Source organism: Aulonocara stuartgranti (genome assembly GCF_965226115.1).
Source record: "Aulonocara stuartgranti genome assembly, chromosome: 19".
NCBI classification, from domain to species: Eukaryota; Metazoa; Chordata; class Actinopteri; order Cichliformes; family Cichlidae; genus Aulonocara; species Aulonocara stuartgranti.
In genome coordinates, this window is record NC_138955.1 from 15,330,296 (window position 1) to 15,349,936 (window position 19,641).

Genomic DNA, 19,641 nt, shown 5'->3' on the forward strand with positions numbered 1-19,641 from the left:
AAGTCATTAGAAGTACTTTCTCCTGCTAAGAATGATCAGAAAACTGCAGACTGTGTACTCTGCAGATTGTCTAGGGTATCCATTTCTGGTTTCTAATACAAATACTTTCACTTCTGTTCATTTGGAGAAACATAAAAAAAATGTGAACAGACTAAAAAGTATCAACATGGCTACACTGAGTTGAGAATATATTTGTTTTCCATAATTTTATGTGAGCAAACCATTTAAAGAAGCTTCACATCTCTGGAGCTACTGGCAGCTTTTAATGGAGATACTGTAAAGAATGGCTATTTTCAGAGATCAAGCCATCTGCTTTTTTGTTATGCTCGACTACTGCGACACAGTGCTTATTATCCAGTATCGAAGTGACACTATTTAATTTGGTGTGTCTTGTCCGCTGCCATAAGATTGCGGCTCCTTCTGGTTCATCCAGTGAGATTTGGCAAAGACGGGTGCTTGAGAGATGCAGATCTTTAGAGGAGCCTTGTTTTTGCAGAGACGCATTATTCTACAAGAACAGTAGAAATTGTAATGGGACTTCAAAATTGCTTTTTGTTTGTGCACCTCACCTGATGCAGCCTGAAGCCAGAACACACAGTTTTTGCCTAAATAAACACTCTGAAACCAGCTTGTGTCTACCTTTCTCTCCCTCACTTTCGGTGCTTTTATCTGCTCTCATTAGGATGAGAAGCTGCAGTGGGCTCTGGGAGGACATGTGCTATGACATGGTCACAGAATTTTAATGAGGAGATTTATTAAGAGCTGTATTATTCCACCATTCACATTTCCTCCCTTTATGAAGCTAAGAGATTTGGTCAGGGAGGCCTCTTCCGAAACATCTTGGACCTGAGTCAGCCTCTGTTTAACCTTTTTAGATACATCTTTATATGTTTCCCCTTAACTGTGAAGACTGAAAAAAATCCACTTTGAGTGATGTAATCATCAAATCGGAAAGCAAAAGGTGTTTTTTTTTTTTTTTTTCCTGCCCCTCCTACACTCTAAAGTGCACTTTCAATATAACCGTGTGCTTTTGGCACCAGATACCAAAACTGTTGCTTAATTCAGCATTTTTATTATTTTACTGTTGTTGTTTTTAGTATGACCAGATGAACATAACTTCCTATTTCTAACAGTGGGGTTTTTGTTGTGCACCTTCTGTTTTAGGTCACCTAACAGACTCAACAGATGTGATTGAGAACCACATAGAAGAGTGGTTGTATGAATAAAGATGAATCAATATGAGTTTGGATACCTGACCTGACCACACAACAGATGCTTTTACTGTGAGTACAAATATAATACACAAGAAAGTATAGTCATTCAAGCTATAGTGGTAGAGTCTAACTTGTTAGTTTACTTAAGTTCTGTACTTAAAGTAGGAAGAGAATATTTCCCCACCACAACCACACGTTGCCAACAAAAATTTACTTTTGAACCCTGCCAACTCTCAGAGCTCTCCATCAAATTAATCCTTCTTTGAGGTTCACTTTTGCTTTGCATTCAGTTTCTATTAAGCTCCCTCGTAGCCTCTTCCAACATGTTTATTTTTTTATTTTTTTGTATAGGCAGAATTTCTTCAGTTATTCATATTTTCCACCATTTCTTTGAAAATACTTAAAAACAGAATGTTAACTGAGCTTTGATTTTCCCAGGAGGTGCAAATTGATGATAGAGTTTCTGGGGTGCTTCAGTGTTTTAATTTCAACAAAAAATGGAGTTGTAAAAGTTCAACTGGAAAAGAAAGAAACAAAAAAAAAACCCTTTCATTTTGTGCATCATTTTGTCATGTTAAACACTTTGACACTCCAATGTGCCAAAGCAATAATAATATCAAGACCCCTTTAGCTCATGTTACAGAAATGACTATGTGAGCAACTCCTAACAGTTTCACAGTTACATTGTATATGTGTCCATGCACAAATACAGGCTTAAAGCACCAGACTTGCTTGTGGTTCTCTAAGGATGGAATTTATGTAGAGGCTAAATTGGCACTAAATACCACATGATGACCTTCAATGACCTGTCAATTCAATTGTATTTATATCACACCAAGTCATAATAACAACCACCTCAAGCTGCTTTATATTGTAAGGTAAAGACCCTAGAATAATACAGAGAAAATGCCAACAATCACACGATCCCAGGACAAAAGGCATACTGTGGAAGAGAGCCAGACATGAATATTAGCTAATGATTACATGCAAAGCTTCCATTGCAAACTAGTTCATGTATTTATTAATTCTAGGTTGGACTATTGTAATTCATTATTATTAAGCTGTGCTATAAGCTCCTCGAAAAGCCTTCAGTTGATCCAGAACACTGCAGGGACTAGAAAGAGCAAGTATATTTCTCCCATATTAGCTTCACTTCATTGTCTCCATGTTTAATTGAGATTCCAATTTAAATCTTTCCTCACGTACAAGGTCCTAAAGAATCAGGCCCCACATCTTATCTTAAAACATCTTATCCTCACAGTATCTTAACAGACCACTTTGCTCTTAGACTGCAGTCTTACTTATGGTTGCTAAGGTATGCTTCTTCCTGCTCCTTTTTGAACATGAACGTTATTTGGAGTTGTGGTTGCTCGTTTTCCTTTTGTTTTGCTTTGTTCATTTGTCTCTTTTAATTCTATTTTGTTGTACTTTTTCAACATGTTCAAAATGAAGATTCAATCAATCAATCAATAAGGTATCTAAACATAGAATGGGAGATAGAGCCCCTCTACTATGGAACCAGCTCCCAGTTTCACTCCTCGTGTGTTGAAGCACTACTGTATTTAATCATTAGTAATTATTAAACTCTGTCTGTCTATGCCACGGTCTGTATTTTGCCCCGTCTCTCTGTTCTCTTCTCTTTTCCCTCACTCAACCAATTAGGGCAGCTTGCTGCCCCTCTCTTTGCCTGCTTTTACCGATGGTTTTCTTCTTGTTAAAAGGGAATTGCGTGATTGTCTGGGTTTCTTTCTAATATTGTAAGGTCTTTAGCTTACAATATAAAGTGCCTTGAGGGAATTGTTGTTGTTAATTTGACCTATATCATTAAAGTGAATTTAACTGAACTCATAAAAGTAAAACCATATCTGCTGAAATCCATATTTGTTCATCTTTTCTGTCAAGCACAGATTCACACATTCTTCTTTCTGGCTGTTGAAGCAATTTGAATAATTTTCTTTGACAGTAAACATTCACTTTTTTTTTTTTTTTTTTTTTAGCTCATCAGCTAGCTCATCAATGACAGCTGTAATTCTTGGCTGTTTGACATGATGTCTCCTAGTTTCTTTTTTTTTCATTGCCAAAGATGTTTGGAGACTCTTTGAATTTCTTCTCACTCATTATGGATGGATGTATTTCCACCATGGCAGCACGGTTGTACACTAGCTGTCTGTTTGTCATAAAATAATCTATAGCGTCTTATAATTTGGAGAATTAAGGGGACAAATAACAATAATAACAAATTTTCCAAATAAGGTATTACCCCTTTTTTCACTACAAAAGCATTCTATTTGCTAGACCTTTACACTATACTGTAGGTGACAAGAAACCTTTGGTGCTGGGGGGTTGGTTTTCAGGGCAGTAAGTGTTGACCAATTCACATCCATAGTAGGTCTTGGACTGGTTGCACTGATTTATTTTTAAGGTTTGTGGTGTTGATTAGATTTACTGACTGAATTTGTACCTTTATACTAGCTTTAGTGGCTACAGGTTGGAAATCAGCCATATAGCTCACGTACCATCTGCTTATATCTTGTTGATCTCAGTTGGCTAAATCCACAAAGAGCAGTGAATATTGTAGTAGCTGGAGCTCACAAAACAAATTATCAGGTGACTTGCTTCCCCACGCTGCACTGCTAGGGTGCAGGGGTCATGTAGTACTAAATCTCTTACTCCAATATTTAGACGTTTGCAAAGGAAAACAGTGTATTCGCAGTACAGGGCACTCCACCACATGCTCAATGAATCAGGAAGCAGCACATATCCTGCATAAAGTAAGAAAGCCACAGTTTCAAAACAAGCTTGACGAGGGAGAGGCAGTAAACACTAACCTACTGCAGTAACATACAGTGTTTGTTCAATTTCTCCTGATTTGTCAGAGTAACCTGGTTACTTCTGCATATGTAAAGGGTAGATTTGCTAGGTGGCTTTTGTGCTTTTGTTTCTGGTGTAGCTGTAACACATTGTGTCTCAAATGTGTGTGATGTATTTTTCAGATAGATGAACGAGGTCCCGGGTTCCATTTCTCTTCTCATAACTGAAAATGACAGGAGGACACAGGTTAGATATTTAATCTGCTGCCCCATTCGGTTTTGCGGGAAGAATTTGCCAACTCTTGAAGGCAGAACCATTAGGAAGGTTATGATGGTGAAAAAATAAATATTACTGAGACAAAAAGAAAGACAAGAAATAGACCAATGGATGGGGATATGCTTTTGTTGCTGTTTTGTTTAATGCAGCTAAAGTGTGCTTACTGAACACTTTAAAAAGTAATACCTTTTTGACTGAATATTCAGGTATTAATCCAATCACCAATATATGATGTGATGGAGGGGGAATGTTGTGTGTGTGTGTGGGTGTGAAATGGTTTTTGGGGGCTTTTTTAGTTTTATCAGAATGGTGGGGATCCCATAGCAAACAGCTGGTCTGCAGATTGCAGCTCCTTGTTGATGAATAAGTTCAGAGGAGAGTGGCCAGATTAAGTGGGGTAGAAAGGATACCATGACCCAAATAACCACAATTGTGACGAGTGCACAGAAAGCACAACACACCTTAGCCTTTGCCGGACCCTTCTTTCATTCACAACATCCACCATGATAATCAAACATATCATAAATCAAAAGTAATTTTAGACAGGTTTCAGTTCAGTGGATGTCAGGGACCTCACCAGTTGGCAGGTCTGAATTTGAATGTGGTAAAATGTTAGCTTGGCAGCATGAATGTGAAGCACTTTTTAAATAAGCATGAATAGTTAGCATCACATAATCTTAAAGGGAGGTTTCCAAAACATCAGAGTCCACGACTCCAAGGAATGAAAGCTATTTTCAGAGCAAAGGCAGGCCTGACCTAGTATGGGATGACTGCTTATATTGAAGCGATTGTTGGTATAATTCTCTCTCTCTGGTGCTCAGTGTATATTTTGTGAGGGTTTTTTTTTTATAATCCATAGCATTTCAGTAAATCTTCTTTTCATTTCTCATGATGTTTAAGATCAATAGGTTATCATGTCTTTTTAGACCTCAGAGATAGAAATCATATAAATCCCCCTGCTGAGTCCATGCGGAGCTCTTCCCGGGTCAGCCCTGTGTGGATGTTGAACTGCTATCAGGCATCTGTCAGGGATTGACCGTGTGCAGATTGTGCTTGCTAACTTAAAAACACAGAGCATATGTGTGCAGCTCTATTTTCCCGATAAGTCAGTCACCCAATATCTTTCTTAGAGATTATTTCCTATGATGTTGAAAAGGCTGAGCAATATGTCAAAAGGTATGAGACTATACAGGAGCTTCAAGAGTCAGAAATGTAACTGGCAGTAATAACAGAAATAAACACAGCTTTTTTTTTTTTTTCTTTTTTTTTTTGCCTGTCCCGTTTGGCTCTTTTGCCATCAGAATTGTTGTCTAAAGGCAAAGAAAGATGCCCAACGGATTTACTTTACCAAATTGATCATCCCAGCCTTGCCGTAATGGTCCATTTGATTCACCTTTTATTGTTTATTTTATTTTCACTTACTGAATACGGGACAGACTTGACTGGGGGAAAGAAGGGGAGAAAGAAAGAGGGAAAGAGAAACAGCTGAGAAGAGGGACGGGGGAGAAGGGCAAAAGACAAAAACCAACAGAATGAGCAGAAAACAAAAAGCATATATCGATCACCTGGGTCACCTGCTGAGAAAGAAAAAAGAAAACAAGCAGAAGAGAACAAAAGTAATAGAATAAACAACATCACAATGATATATGGGAATATGACAGTAAATACTAAATATTAAACATTATTGTGCAGCACATAAGATCAACAGAACACAGTGTGCTTTGAGGTAGGAGCCAAAAAGGGTGTAGTTTGTGGGTGTGATCACCCGTGTGTACACCTGTGAGCATGGACGTGTTTGTTTTTTTGTTTTTTTTTAAAGGTTCCTTCATGTAATGAATGAAAATAAACACAGCTTTAATGTAACTTCAATATAAAAAAAAATTTAATATCTTCAGATGTTAAAAGGTTGTGCTGGGCAGCCAGAAATGAAAAGGAAAAAAAAAACCACTGTATAATAGATAAGAACTATCCTCCATTTTATAGAATGAAAAATGAACAAACATACAGCTGACTCGGTTTTCTGTGAAATGTAATAAAAGTAAAGCAAGCATAAATACACTATTTAAATGAACTAGCCTAAAAAGATTAGCTGTCATACATTAAAGCGTTTCCATACTGTTAGGTATTTTAGTACCATGGTAGCATTTACTGGATATTGTTTTATAGTGACATTATACAGGAAAACTCTGTCATTCAATAAGGCCCCTTTTGTTTTAGTTATTTTTCTCTTTGACCCAAGAATTGATGTGTGAGAATCACAGGCTGGTACAAGGTTGAAATACCACAGAGATCACTCCCTCAGCTACATTAGTTTCTTAATCTTTTAGACGCCTGATGAAGGCCAAATGGTTTGTTTCAGATTTCACTAATGTAAGAACTCTTCGTTTTGTGCCTTGAAAATATGTCGCTGAGATAATCACAATTGTAGCTGAACTGATAAACTACACAAAGGATGCTTCTTCACCCATGGGCAGGAAGACGCTGCCTTATCTTGGTCTGTACTGGTTTAAACTGATAAATCTGCTGTCTCATGAATTTTACCCTCTATATAAACTGTTATACTTGTGAATAAAGTTGAGTCACTTTGGGAAGACAATCTAAAGCAGTCTCTGTTTTCTTGTTCTCCCAAGCTGCTCCCGAGCTCGTACTAACACGCTGAATGGCATGCTTGAATATTACTTGAGAATATATTTGACTGTGTTACAGACTAAGGGACATTCTCTGCTGATAGGTGAAGGTACATTCTCTGCTGATAGACGTCCACGCCTCGGAGGAAGCCGATCCACGGAGTAGGCCCTGGAAACCGTTTCCTTCACATACCAAGGCTTCAAATACTGACATCCTATCAAATACTGCTTGCTTTGCACAAATAAGTCCAAAGGATTCCTTTATCTAGTCAATTGAAGCCTTGATGTGCTAGCTACAGATAAGGGTCTTCTGTCAGTGAGTAACAAAGGCCAAAGGTAGCCAAACATATGAACAGTTTTGGAACAGAAGTTCACAGTATAGAGAATTATACTGCATAGTGTTCACTCCTACCAGTAGGAGAAAACTGAACCTTTTCATTCCCTTAAGAAAAATGTCAAATTTTCTTTTCTCCAAAATGTGACATTTACCCAGTCTTCTAAAAACCATCCTGTCACAAGCCCTCAGCCAGCATTTGTACTGCTTACATTGCAATGATGTGATGATATGAATCACTTCTACAGGAAAAACACTCAGCAAAGCCCCCAAGCATTCTGATTTACAAAGTTGGATTAGAGTCTTAAGCTATCTCCCCAAACTCTTCCCCTCCATTCTTGTTCTATCATTTTCTCTTTCTGGGAGAAAATTGGCATCATTTACTGCTGTCACCGCGGAGCTCATTGTCCCCCATTATCCCAGGGACAAAGCTACCGTGACATTGAGTTAATCCGTGCTTGTTTCAATTTAGCTTTCGGGGGGAGAAAACAGATAAAGAGTTCAGGTAAGGAGGCACCATACCCCAGGCATAACAGAAGAACTGAGCTGATTTCTATAAGACCGTCATGGACATGTTTGTTTTTCTGTAAGTTGTTTTTTTTTTGCTTGGTTGTTTGTTTTTTTGACTTCAAATTGCTTCATACTTACTGTACAGTATAGAGTAACAAGACAGATCAACTAAAACTAATCTTTTAGACAATAAAAGGAAAAAAGGTGTTGTGGCGCATCAGTTGGCCTCACCACAAAAGGTGAAGCACAAAACAGTGCTACTGAAGTTAGGCAGAAGCTTTAGGAAAAACTGGCAGTCCTATTTATACTGTTCTGCTCTTCCACTGAAATGTAAACCATCATCAGTAAAGCTCACTGTCTTAGATAAAGCTCTTTCCAGGAGTCTAATTATAGCAAGTCCAATAAGCTGAATTGTGAACCTAGAGAAAGCTTACCTAATTATATCCACAGTATTTACCTAAGAGACCAGAATTAGTGTTGAGAGAGTCAGAAAGTTGATCCAAATAGGTCTGCCAAGTAAATGGCTTTACTTGGCAGACCTATATTTCTCTTCTCATTCCAAAATGTGGCATGTGTTGTTTTATTTTTAGGTTTAGCTTTTGGACAGTCTGTGGTTGCTGACTGGGCTTCGTTTCAGTTCAGCTCAGTTAATATAGGTCAGATCAGTAAGGTACGTTTTATATTTTATATTGAAGTCCAACAATCCAAAAGTTATTTTTAGCACCCTTAGAGTAGTAAACTGTACTGTAATATTTTCCTGAAAAAAAAAATTTGCTTAATGTACCGTTTATTGTGACTCCAGCTGAATATTGTAAATGCCTTTGAGGCAAATCAATATTACCAGGAAGTTTCTATACACTTATAGTATAATACAGCATTGTCCTGAGGTACATTAGTCCTGAGTCACACTCTCTTGCTTGAGACTACCCCATAACTCATCTGAGCAAAATCAAGACAAGCATCACATCCCGCTATTTATCATAAATTCAATGTAAAGGATTTAAACTGTAGAGTGATATTGCAGAAAATCCAGGAGACTGGAGACTCTGGAGAAGCACAGAGACTAGTGCGATCGTGGCTCAAGAGTTGGGAGTTCGCCTTGTAATCGGAAGGTTGCCGGTTCGAGCCCCGGCTTGGACAGTCTCAGTCGTTATGTCCTTGGGCAAGACACTTCACCCGTTGCCTACTGGTGGTGGTCAGAGGGCCCGGTGGCGCCAGTGTGCGGCAGCCTCGCCTCTGTCAGTGCGCCCCAGGGTGGCTGTGGCTACAATGTAGCTTGCCATCATGGGTGTGTGAATGGGTGGATGACTGGATATGTAAAGCGCTTTGGGGTCCTTAGGGACTAGTAAAGCGCTATATAAATACAGGCCATTTACCATTTAGTGGCATCATTGAGCAGTAACTTCAGATGATTAATTTAGACGTGGTTTAATAGTTATATGTTGTGTGGTGTGGTTTCTGGTGTTTATGTGGCTGAGGGCAATGTTAGCAACTGGTTAGGTCAAGCTAGTGGTCATTCTCAGGGTAGTTGTTAACATTTTGGTAACTGTCCAGTACAAAGGATAGCTGAACTGTGTTATTCTAGAAAACTAAAAAACAAAGCAAAGGAACTAAATCTTTGGTACGTAGATGAGGACATGCAGATTGAACCTGTTAAAAATAATTTTATAACATAATTATAATTCTATAACATATCATTACACTTCAGTTTTTGAAATGTTTCACTATAGATCACGCTGCTTTGTAATTTTTACAGTAAAAACATTGCTGTCGTAGAATATTACAGGCGTACTACAAAATTAATTTCAAGCTGGCAAATCTAATAGCCAATAGTTTGAATTCCTCTGAGAAACAGAGTTTGCAACATTGCTATTAAGAATGTTACCTCGAATAGTGATTCTCAAATACTGAGTGCTGGTCTGCAAATGTGTTATCGGATGGGAGCTAACACCTCTCCACCCCCACCATCCCCGGTCCATTATCTTTAATCATAACATGAGCTTAGGCAGACAACCGAGTGTGGTACTGTAGACTGTGGATGCATTTATGTGTTAAATATAGTGTTTGACACACAGTGCACTCATAGACGCCAGCAAATTTAATTTAACAGAGCAATGTTTCAATCTAACAGATATCTGTCCAGCATTGTCATCTTGTCAGCTTCACTTTGAAAATGAATTTTGTTGTCTATCCCAGGAGTTTGTCTTGATGTATCCTGCTCTTTATTTTCTTTATTTGGTCCAGCATTCAAATATTCTTTTGGAAAGATATATATTTGTCTGATATTTTATGTGTTTTTCATCTTTTGACATTTCCACAGAGGCCTGTTCAGTCCTCTACACAGCAGTATTAGACAGCTTTGGTCTGTTTGGCCCAGCCTGAGAATACACTGGCTCTCAATCAAACAAATCACCACCACCTGAGTGATGGATGTTCTGTTTATTGTTTGTGCTCTTCTTTGAATTTTTATTTGAAAATTCCTGACAATGATTTTTGTTGAGTTCACATTTTAAGGAGCTACTTATGAAGTTTGTGTGAACCTTTTGTCTGGCCTTTGGCTTTACTTCAATTTTTGGTACAGCACCTGTGCAAGGTGCTTGTACAATGAGCATAATATGACCCATATATTAGGTTCATTGTGTCAGCCCCCCTTTTGACTCTAGAGATGTCGCCAGGAACAAAGGGAAAGCTGCAGGCATGGTGTTATATGGTACTGTGCAAAAATCCAGAGTCACCACTCATTTCTTCATAATTTTCTTCAGGAAAATTGGTAATAGGAGCAGAGTTTGTTTGAATATGTGCAAATATACATTGACTGTTTGATCCTTTGAATTTCCCCTTTCTGTATTATGCTTGAATGGCTCACAGGACACACTGGTGAGCGGCTTAACAAAATAAACGAACAAGCAAAAAAGGAAAATAGTCAGGTATTGAAAATGAGTGAGGAAGCAGCCATTGTCCAAAGAAATCTTTGAAAAACCTTCAGAAAGCCTGGAGAACTATTGCTCGAAACTAACTGTTAATAAATTAAAAGAAAGTCTCCTTGGAAGTAAAATATGACGAAATGAGAAGCTCGTGAGCCACAAATACTATATAGGTTTGTTGCAGACTGTTTCCCACTTTGATCCTACATTGTACATAATCATCAAATAATATCACAACATTTTGCTTTAAAACAGTAAACCTGGTGTTTTAAGATAAAATATACCTTCCCCTACCTAAAACTACTAAAGTTATTAAACCAAAATTAAGGGCAAAATATTTATTTCTGTATGACCTAAAGTCCATGCTATATGTTTTCTTTTAGTAGGTCATTCAGGTTGGCTCAGGCTATAATGTCTGCTTAAGACGCTTTGAATACTTTGAATGACTAAATCTTCTCAGAAACCCTGTATTAAGTATGGGAACAGAGCCATATGACCCTACTATAGTTCATCAAGTAACCCTGTAGGTTATGCCTACCTCACAAAGCTTCTAGTAACACCTGTATCCCATGTAAGCTTATGTGACCTTCATTGTGACATTTTCTAATCTGAGGGTCAATTATTAAGCAGATATTCAACATGTAAGAGCAGTATTTTTACCAATCACACATTAGATCAGAAACTGATGGTTAGTTATCATGCTTGTAATTTCTTAACCCATTGACAATACTCAGAGTTATAGTTCTATAATAAAAGACACCTCATATTACAGGAACTATAACCTAAAACAAAATTATTTTTTATTAATATACATCTTGTTTCTAATCTGGCTAATGTAGAACTTTTATAGAACATGAAAAGAAATAAATCATAAATCCTTTTTCAGCAAAAACCTTTTTTTCGCAACATTTTTGTCGATAAATGGCAGTCATTCATACCCGTGTGCTGTAGCAGGTAACAGTGAAGTATCAAAGTGCCTCTTTTAATTTGAATTTAACTTAAAATTACTTTAAAGTGCTCTAAGGTCACAATGTCTATGTAAAATCAACCTTGAAAATTTGCAGCCAGGAGAAGAAATGGCAAATTTGCTGAACCTGGGAATGGCCTTCCTATTCTGTCCCATCCCAGCAGGAAATCAAAAAGACGATAGCAAGTTAATATCAACTTGCGATCTATTGATTGCACTTGTCAGCTTTTACAATCTGGCCTATTCTGTTGGTCTCAGAGTTTCCTGGTAGCTGAGGTGAGCCCGTCCTCTACCTGACAAACTGCTACTCCTTCAGCTGTCCAGTTCTCACCACTACCCGACTCATCACCCCTCTTAAAGCTGCACACAAGAGCGCTATCACGATTCACTAATCCTGCTCATTAAGTCAGGCCCCTGGGCTCTCATTACTGTACATCTATTCCCACATGCCTTGTATCAGACTTCTAGCTTTCATCTTTGGCAGCATGTGCAGATGACATGAATTTGCCATGTGCAATATAGTATGTGTGTCAGGATTTTGATGTCTCTGTCAGCTGCAGGACCAGATAACATGGGAAAAGGCAGCTACTCTCACTTCATTTTGGTGGTGAAGGGAAAATTGCTTGGATTGCACTCATGCTGCTTGTTACAGACTCTCTGTGAGCTTCTATCAACGTTACTTTTTATACTATAAAGCTGGCCTTTAGCACACACTGTATTCACCTACGTTGGAGCTAAAGTGTTTTCTTTTGGACTCTGATATTCCTCTTTGAGTTGCAGGGATAGTTATAATGTTATGTGTGTATTTGCTGTTTGATACTGCACATTAAGCCTCCGGGCAGCATCCATCTTGCATTTATTGCTGTTATTCTTTGTGTTTTATCTTATTGCGCTATACCAAATTCACCCTGAAGTTCTGAGAGCACAAAAACAAATATACTTTTCATAGGCTGAAAAATTGAGTTTCCTTGACTTAATGCAATTCTGCCTGCTCTTCAGCTTGTGTAAAGGTTGTGGCAGAGTGGCAAGTGCTCGAGGGATCTATATTAACCTCCCTTTGAAGTTACCCATACAGCCCGTGAGCTCTTTGGATTTCCTTATTAAAAGCCTTTCTGATTCATCTCGGAAACAACTGAGACCAATCGGGAGCACCGTCGTCAGAGTCCAACCTGCATCTGAAAATCCTGGTGATGCATCATGCCCATCCAATCGCATAAAGCCCTTTGACAAACGGTGCTAAAATGCCAGTGACAGGCAGCAGGAGATGGGCTTGAAGAATGAAAATCATCCGCTCTCAGACTGAATCACAAAGTTGAGAAGCTTTGGCTTTCCGTCAAAAAATATGCACAGGCTGATGAGGTGTTCTATTTATAAATGACTGGTAGTAAGGATTTTTTCTAATCCCAGAGGGGGAAGAGAATAGATGTGAAATACTGTACCAGAGGAGTTAAGTGTATGACAAGGTATTACGATGAAAAACCAGGGGTTGTCTAGGTGATAACAGCTAATTATGACTCAGCAGTTTTCTTTATATCCTCCACAGAATGGAGCACAAGTTGTCATTTAAAACTGTGTAACTCTAGCAAATTGTTGGTACATGGGACATTTTGTTACACAATTTACTCTTTTATTTAAATATTATGTGTCTAGATGGGTGGGCTCCAGCACCCATGTGACCCTAATAAGGATAAGCGGATAAATGGATGGAGTCTACATGTGAAATTTTTTGATCTGGTTAAAAAAAGGTAAAGTCAACATAATATTTAATAGCAATAAGTGAGTAAAAATGGTTTCCAGTGTGTTTCACTGCTGCAACTGATTGTTGCATTTGACATATGGCAGGAAAAACAACATAAAAGTCACAAATGATTCCCAACATATGGGTACCAGCAAGAGTGAAAGGGATCATTTACAGAATTGTAGTGAAACCAGCTGTGACATGGGTTGTGGAGAATAACTTAATTGTTTCTCATACTCTCATAAGGAAGTATCTTTAAAGAAACCTTCATTTTCATTCTTTGTCTAATTTATATGTCATCACTCAATGTACGCAATATATTTTTTCACTCTTTCTATATGTTTTGTGGCCTGTTTGCAACAGTTCAGTTGAGCTCAGGCTGTTTTGGCTCCTATCTGTTCAAGGCCCCAATGAGCCCATTCTGTTCTGATTAGTCAGCTTCCAAAAACTGATTTCTGCTGATTCAAGAGACCATTAAAAATATTGTGCATAAATAGTAGATCCAGACCACCTAGGTGCGTTTCATGTGTCATGAACAAGTATCTCTCTATAGTTATTTTATCACAGTCTGATTTTGTTTTTCGGTCTAATTATATTTTAGACAGCTTTTGCAATACAAGTAAATGCACCGTTACTACCCCATTAAAAAAATGAAAACTACCAAAGCTGAACCTCAATCTAGACCGCATCAACTGCAAAGTGAGGTATTTATTCATTAAAATAGCTTTCAAAAAGTGGCCCATCTACCACAGTAGGGAATGCATGTTTTCTACAAACAGTCACATAATTTTAAATTCCCATCTGTTGTTATTGCAGTAAAACTGATTTCACAGAACTGATTTGAATCCTGGCAGGTTTGGTTATGCACAAAAACCAGGTTGTTATTAAAAGAAAGGACATACTGTAAGTGGAGTATCTGCACAAGCCTGCACACTGATTTTTAGTTGTTTCAAGTGAAGCTCCTGTGATTGTCAAGAAATCTGTCCAAAGTTGTCCAAACTCATAGATTCTGAATTTTCTATTGCTCTACTCTGGTCCACATTATCACAAAACAACCATCGGAAGAAGTTATAGACAAGCAACAGATCTAAAATTTTCTTTCCATTTTTGTAAAATATACAAAGGGTTGTACTCTTCAAACATGCACATCTAAAGTCTTTGACACTAGAAGTCAGGCTATCAGGAGCCAAACAGACTCCTAAATTGACCACATGCTCAGAGTGGCAATTATAGACGTTTTAATTTGCCAATTTAGCAGCAGGCAGGCTCTCAAAATGTGTTTTCCCTCCCCAGTGCTTCATTGAAAGCTATAAAATAAAAACACGGAAAGTTGCTTAAAATAAATCAGCACCTTTACAACTAATGTAATGGAGCAAATATGCATGTAAATCTGGGCTGGGTAGATTAATTAGAAACATACTAGGAAAAGATTACAATCAAAAATACAATCAAATGGCTGATTTCTCTCTTTAATGAATAATCAAGAAGGAATGTTTATGTTGCTTAGTGAAAATAATATAGCAATCATGGCCTTATTAACTCACTGGCAAATCCATTCATCCATCCATGATGGGGGTAGGGGGTGTGGGGTGGAGTGGGGTTACTGGAAACTATCCTGTTGTTTAGACTGTGGGAGGAAGTTGGAGTACCTGGAAAGAACCCAAGCAAATGTAGGAAGAACATGCAAACTTCACACATCAGAACTGTGAGACAACAGAAGTAGATTCATAAAGTAAAACAAAACAGTCCTAAATCAACCAAAATCTTCATATTTTAGATTCCACAAAGAATCCACAGTGCACGTCAATGTTAGACTTGCTGTTTGATGGTTAGCATTTTAAAAAGAATGTGCTTCATGTGTCCTCTCCAAGCATTTTTTTCAGTCAAGAGTTTATTAGCAAAAAGTGTGATTAAACTGTCTGTGCTCATTAAAGTTGTTTACAATGTCACGAGTATATGTATCTACAGTAGATATGTGTATCTTGCCCAAACACAGGAAAAAAATGAAGGTCAAAAAGACAAATGTTTTAAATTAATAAATATTCTTAGTGTCAGGGAGACAAAGGGTGGAGGCGGTGGTCCTCATTTCTATTCAAGATGGGTGTGCAGAGGAAACTTGGCCAGTTTAAAGTTGAAACCTTGAAGCGTTACCTAATGATCTGAGTCACCTTCACTCCATTTAAATAAACTATATCAATACATATTGAAAGGGGAAGATTGTGTTAGCCTGTTTAAGTTGCTTTGCTGGCTCTTTTCATCTTCTTTTCAAGCTCTTTTGGTTAACGATCCTGGCACCTGCCAATATAAATTAGGACTGCTTTTCACATTTTGAAGCTGTGGATCTGTATTGAGATACCTTTCAGGAGGGAATAAATCCTGTGAGCCATTATAGGCAAAAGAACAAAGTATTTAGCTGAATTGAGGATGTTTTTGGGAGCACTGTTGTCCTGACAGTAGTTGTTGTCATGCCAAAATGACTGAATCAATTTGTGGCATAAGGCCACTTTTGCCCCAGGGATGTTTCTTTTTTTCCTTTTTTTTCAATTTTACACTTCATTTCATTTTTACATTAAACATTAGATATTACTGTCTGCTCAGTGTCTGAATGGCACCAAAGTAACATTACCTGGGGGTAGAAAGATGCACTATACTCATGACAGCCACCAGCCAATATCACAGAGGGATGCATTTTAAACTTAACCTGGCTCGCTGCTGGACAACACATCCACCAACCTCCAAGGAAAAAAAAAAAAAAACTCCAGATGGCCAATCTGACTGTGTCATCCAAACTGGAGTAAACATGCTCATACTTCTCCATGCCTAGACGTCAGGGATATATAACATAGTTTGAAGTTATAAGCAGGCCAAAGAACTTCTTAGCCCACTTTTAGAGTTATTACAGTAAAATAATGAAAGTTGCAGAAGAAACATTTAAATAATAAGCTCACATTATGGGTTAAATACATGTTGATACCCAACCAACCATGGCTTTATCAACCAACCGTCCCTGGCAAAAAGTAAAAGAAATAAAAATATAACTATAATGGATGGAGTAGACTTTTTTTTTTTTTTTTTTTTTTTTCTTTTAAACGACATCAGAAACAGCAGTATGCGACATTACGTGATGGCAGAGCTTCAGTTCATCCTTTGTCATTTTTTTTTTTTTTTTTTTTTTTTTTTTTTAATAAATAGGACAGGGGGAATGAATGAGAGAGAGAGGGGGAGAGAAAGAAAGAAAACCAAAGGGGAGAAGAGACGGTGAGAAGGGGGGGGAAGAGAGAAAAAAAAAAAAAAAACTCCTGGGTCACCTGTATGGAGAAAAAAAACAAACAAACAAACAAACAAAAACAAACAGAGGAGACAGCAAACAACAAAGAGCAACATAATAATAGAGAAAACAAAGCACCATCACAATAAACTAGCTAGTCATAGATATCAGTATTTACTAAGTAATAAACGATATTGTGCAGCACGCAAGATAGACAGCGCACAGTGTGCTTTGAGGCAGCAGCCAAGAAAGCTTTAGTCCGCGTCTGTGAATACCCATGTGTGCATACCTGTGTGGATCAGCATGCTTGCATTCCAAAGGTTTCTCCATGTAATGATCTGCTAGGGAGTGTGGGGGGGCCACAGCCCCGTCCTCCAGGGTGTGAAGCGGGTATGGAGGAGATCAAAACTCCAGACATCCAGAGGCCCCCAGAAGGAGTAGACTTTTAAAAAAGTGTAATACTTTTATTCATTTGTTGAGTTGGTTGAAATGTGGTGACTCTGAAGGCCAGGGCCAAGTTACAAACTGTTCTCAATTTATGAAGTGGGGTATGGAAACATACACACCTATCACCCACAAAGTGCCAATATAGTAAACTCCAGTACGTATCTGTTGCTTTATAGACAATTGTATGTTGTAATAATAATAGTAATCGTGATAATAATAATATAGGGTTGACACAAAATCATAAGACACACTTTATTCACCTAATGACGCACCAGTGTATGTATGGATGCCATTTGGAAATCACTTCACTGTAGATTTTGCAGTCGTGCTTGGACAGAAAGGCCCTAAAAATAACCGATTACAGAAAAATTGTCAGCTCTATGACAAGTTAAATCAACGAGAGGCTTTAAGATTGCAGTGGAATAGATTAAGTCACCATTATGATCAATTCATGACAGTGGAACAAAAATTACTCCCTTCTGGTTTTGTTCTGTCTGCATTCGTATCATATACAGAATGAAGTAAAGTCTTTGAATGAAATCAATAGGTAGGCACCCAAGAAATGATCAAATCATCAGTTCATAGTATTTGGAATTTGTATGGAAATTTGTTAGAACTGGTGTATGAGTTATGACCAAAATGTATTTTTTGAGATGCCGGTGACCTTTGACCTTCCCACTCTTAAGTGAATTACGGAGGCCAAATTGTAAATAATTTAAAATATTTTTTGCAGTGTATTTATTTTTATGAATATGATACTGTCGGGCAATCCGAAAACATAATTATTTAGGTCATGGCTGCTGCTATTGTGTAGGTATACACATTTCAAGGTCTTGCTTGAAGGATTCAACACAAGATCCTTGTATGTGTGCTCAAAAGCAGACAAATACCACTCAGTACACATCCCTCACCTGCCTTGCAATTTTCTTCTGTCTGTTATCTCCAGTGCTTTCAGTGTAATGACGAGTGTGTGTGTTCTGAAGCTTTGAAGCTCTTTAAACTGCACTGGCTGGATGAGTGGTCACAGATATGGAGGGGAAACCACACGCACTGCATAATGACAGTGTGTGTGTTTCGATAAACCCTTTTCTCACGGGCACTAGAACCACCCTGGCAGAAAATGTGATTACACTTCTCAGCGGGAGGTGCAGTGTAGCATGTTGTTGCGGGGGGTTTACCTGGCTTGTCATTGAGACCCATGTTTGTCTCTTACCTCAACCCACTAACATCTTTGTGACGCGTGTAAGTCCGAGGCAGATTGCGGAGGAAGAATTTATGTGTGATTTTTTTTTTCCTCTGTTGTTTTTTCTTTTTTTTTTAAGTTGAACGTGAGTCAGTTAATAATGACTGAATGATGCGTAATGTGGATGACAGGATGACAGCATGTGTTGTAGCCTCACTGGTGTAAACTGACTATTAAGTTAAAGTGAACTGAAATATGAGTGAATGAAGAAACCAACATGCTGTGGTCACAAAGTGGGTTTTTAGTTTGAGCCAGAATGGTAAAAGCCTGCCAGCTCCCAACAGCTCTCGTGACTGAAACACACTTTCCTGAAAAAGAGAAAATGAATAACTCACTTACAGTGTGCCAGAGTAGACATAGTAGATGTATGATAGCTGATATTTAAAGTCTTTCTTTTCTTTTCTTTTTTTTAATGCTTTACATTAATGGTTGAAGATATCCTTTTAGCAAGCCCAACATCTGAAAGCCCATAGCTTTGCCTTTGATGTTTAGGGATAATGCTGGTGTTTCTCTTGTCAACGAATGTTATGAAAAGATCAATAATGCCTTAGTTCCTCTTTTGATATTTTACCAGTGGCTTTTAGTTCCTACTGAAAAACATATCTTTCAAAATGAACGACAAATATACAGTTTCCTCATGTGAAATGGTCAAGTACAGAGCACAAGACACTGTTCTGCAATTAAAATAAGTGGAAGTCTTAGCTTGAAGCACATACTGAAAAAATGGGGTGGGAATGTAAGAATATCCATTTAACTGCCATTGCAATTACTTGGAAAGAACCCCAGTGAGAAGCTGAACGTTAAAAACAAATCCAGAGCTAACCAATGCCTGCTAGAGGAATAAAACTGAAACCTACTTGCAAGTATTTTGGTCATGTCCCCAAGGTGATGATGTTGTGAGCTGAAATCTTGTTTTCATAATGCTTTTTAATATAAGTAATATTTGGGGGAGGGTGGAAGAGTGGTGCAGTTTTCACTCCTGTTGTCTCACAGCAAAAGCGCTTCTAGTTTGACTTGTTGGCTGGGTCAGGCCTTTCTCTGTAGAGTTTGCATGTTCTACATGTGCCTGTGTGGACTCTCTCAAGGTCTTTTGGCTTATAGGTAACATACATTTCACAAGGGAATAAACAAGCAAACTTTGTCCGTTTTACTTGTAGTCTTGTAGTACTATTTCATTTTGTCTTATTTCTTAATATTTACTTGGTTACTCTAATAGTAAAATGATAGAGTAATTGTAGGAGGTAACAGGTAAGAGATACAGCTGATAAATCTGGAATTACAG

General features: G+C 38.0%; 1 protein-coding gene across 7 annotated transcripts in view; it reads left to right on the top strand.

Moving 5' to 3' along the window:
* LOC309696053 (leucine-rich repeat and fibronectin type-III domain-containing protein 2) overlaps positions 1-19,641 on the top strand; it is a 255,686-nt gene that overhangs the window by 185,237 nt on the left and 50,808 nt on the right. For 4 of the 7 annotated variants that reach the window (XM_082517125.1, XM_082517124.1, XM_082517123.1 and 1 more), the window contains one exon: positions 1,165-1,283. The exons of 1 other annotated variant lie outside the window; for it this stretch is intronic. The gene's annotated coding sequence lies outside the window, so the exon portion shown is untranslated. Of the gene's footprint in view, positions 1-1,164; positions 1,284-4,207; positions 4,272-19,641 lie in introns of those variants that run through there. 2 more of the 7 variants (XM_082517126.1, XM_082517129.1) reach the window with 2 other exon arrangements.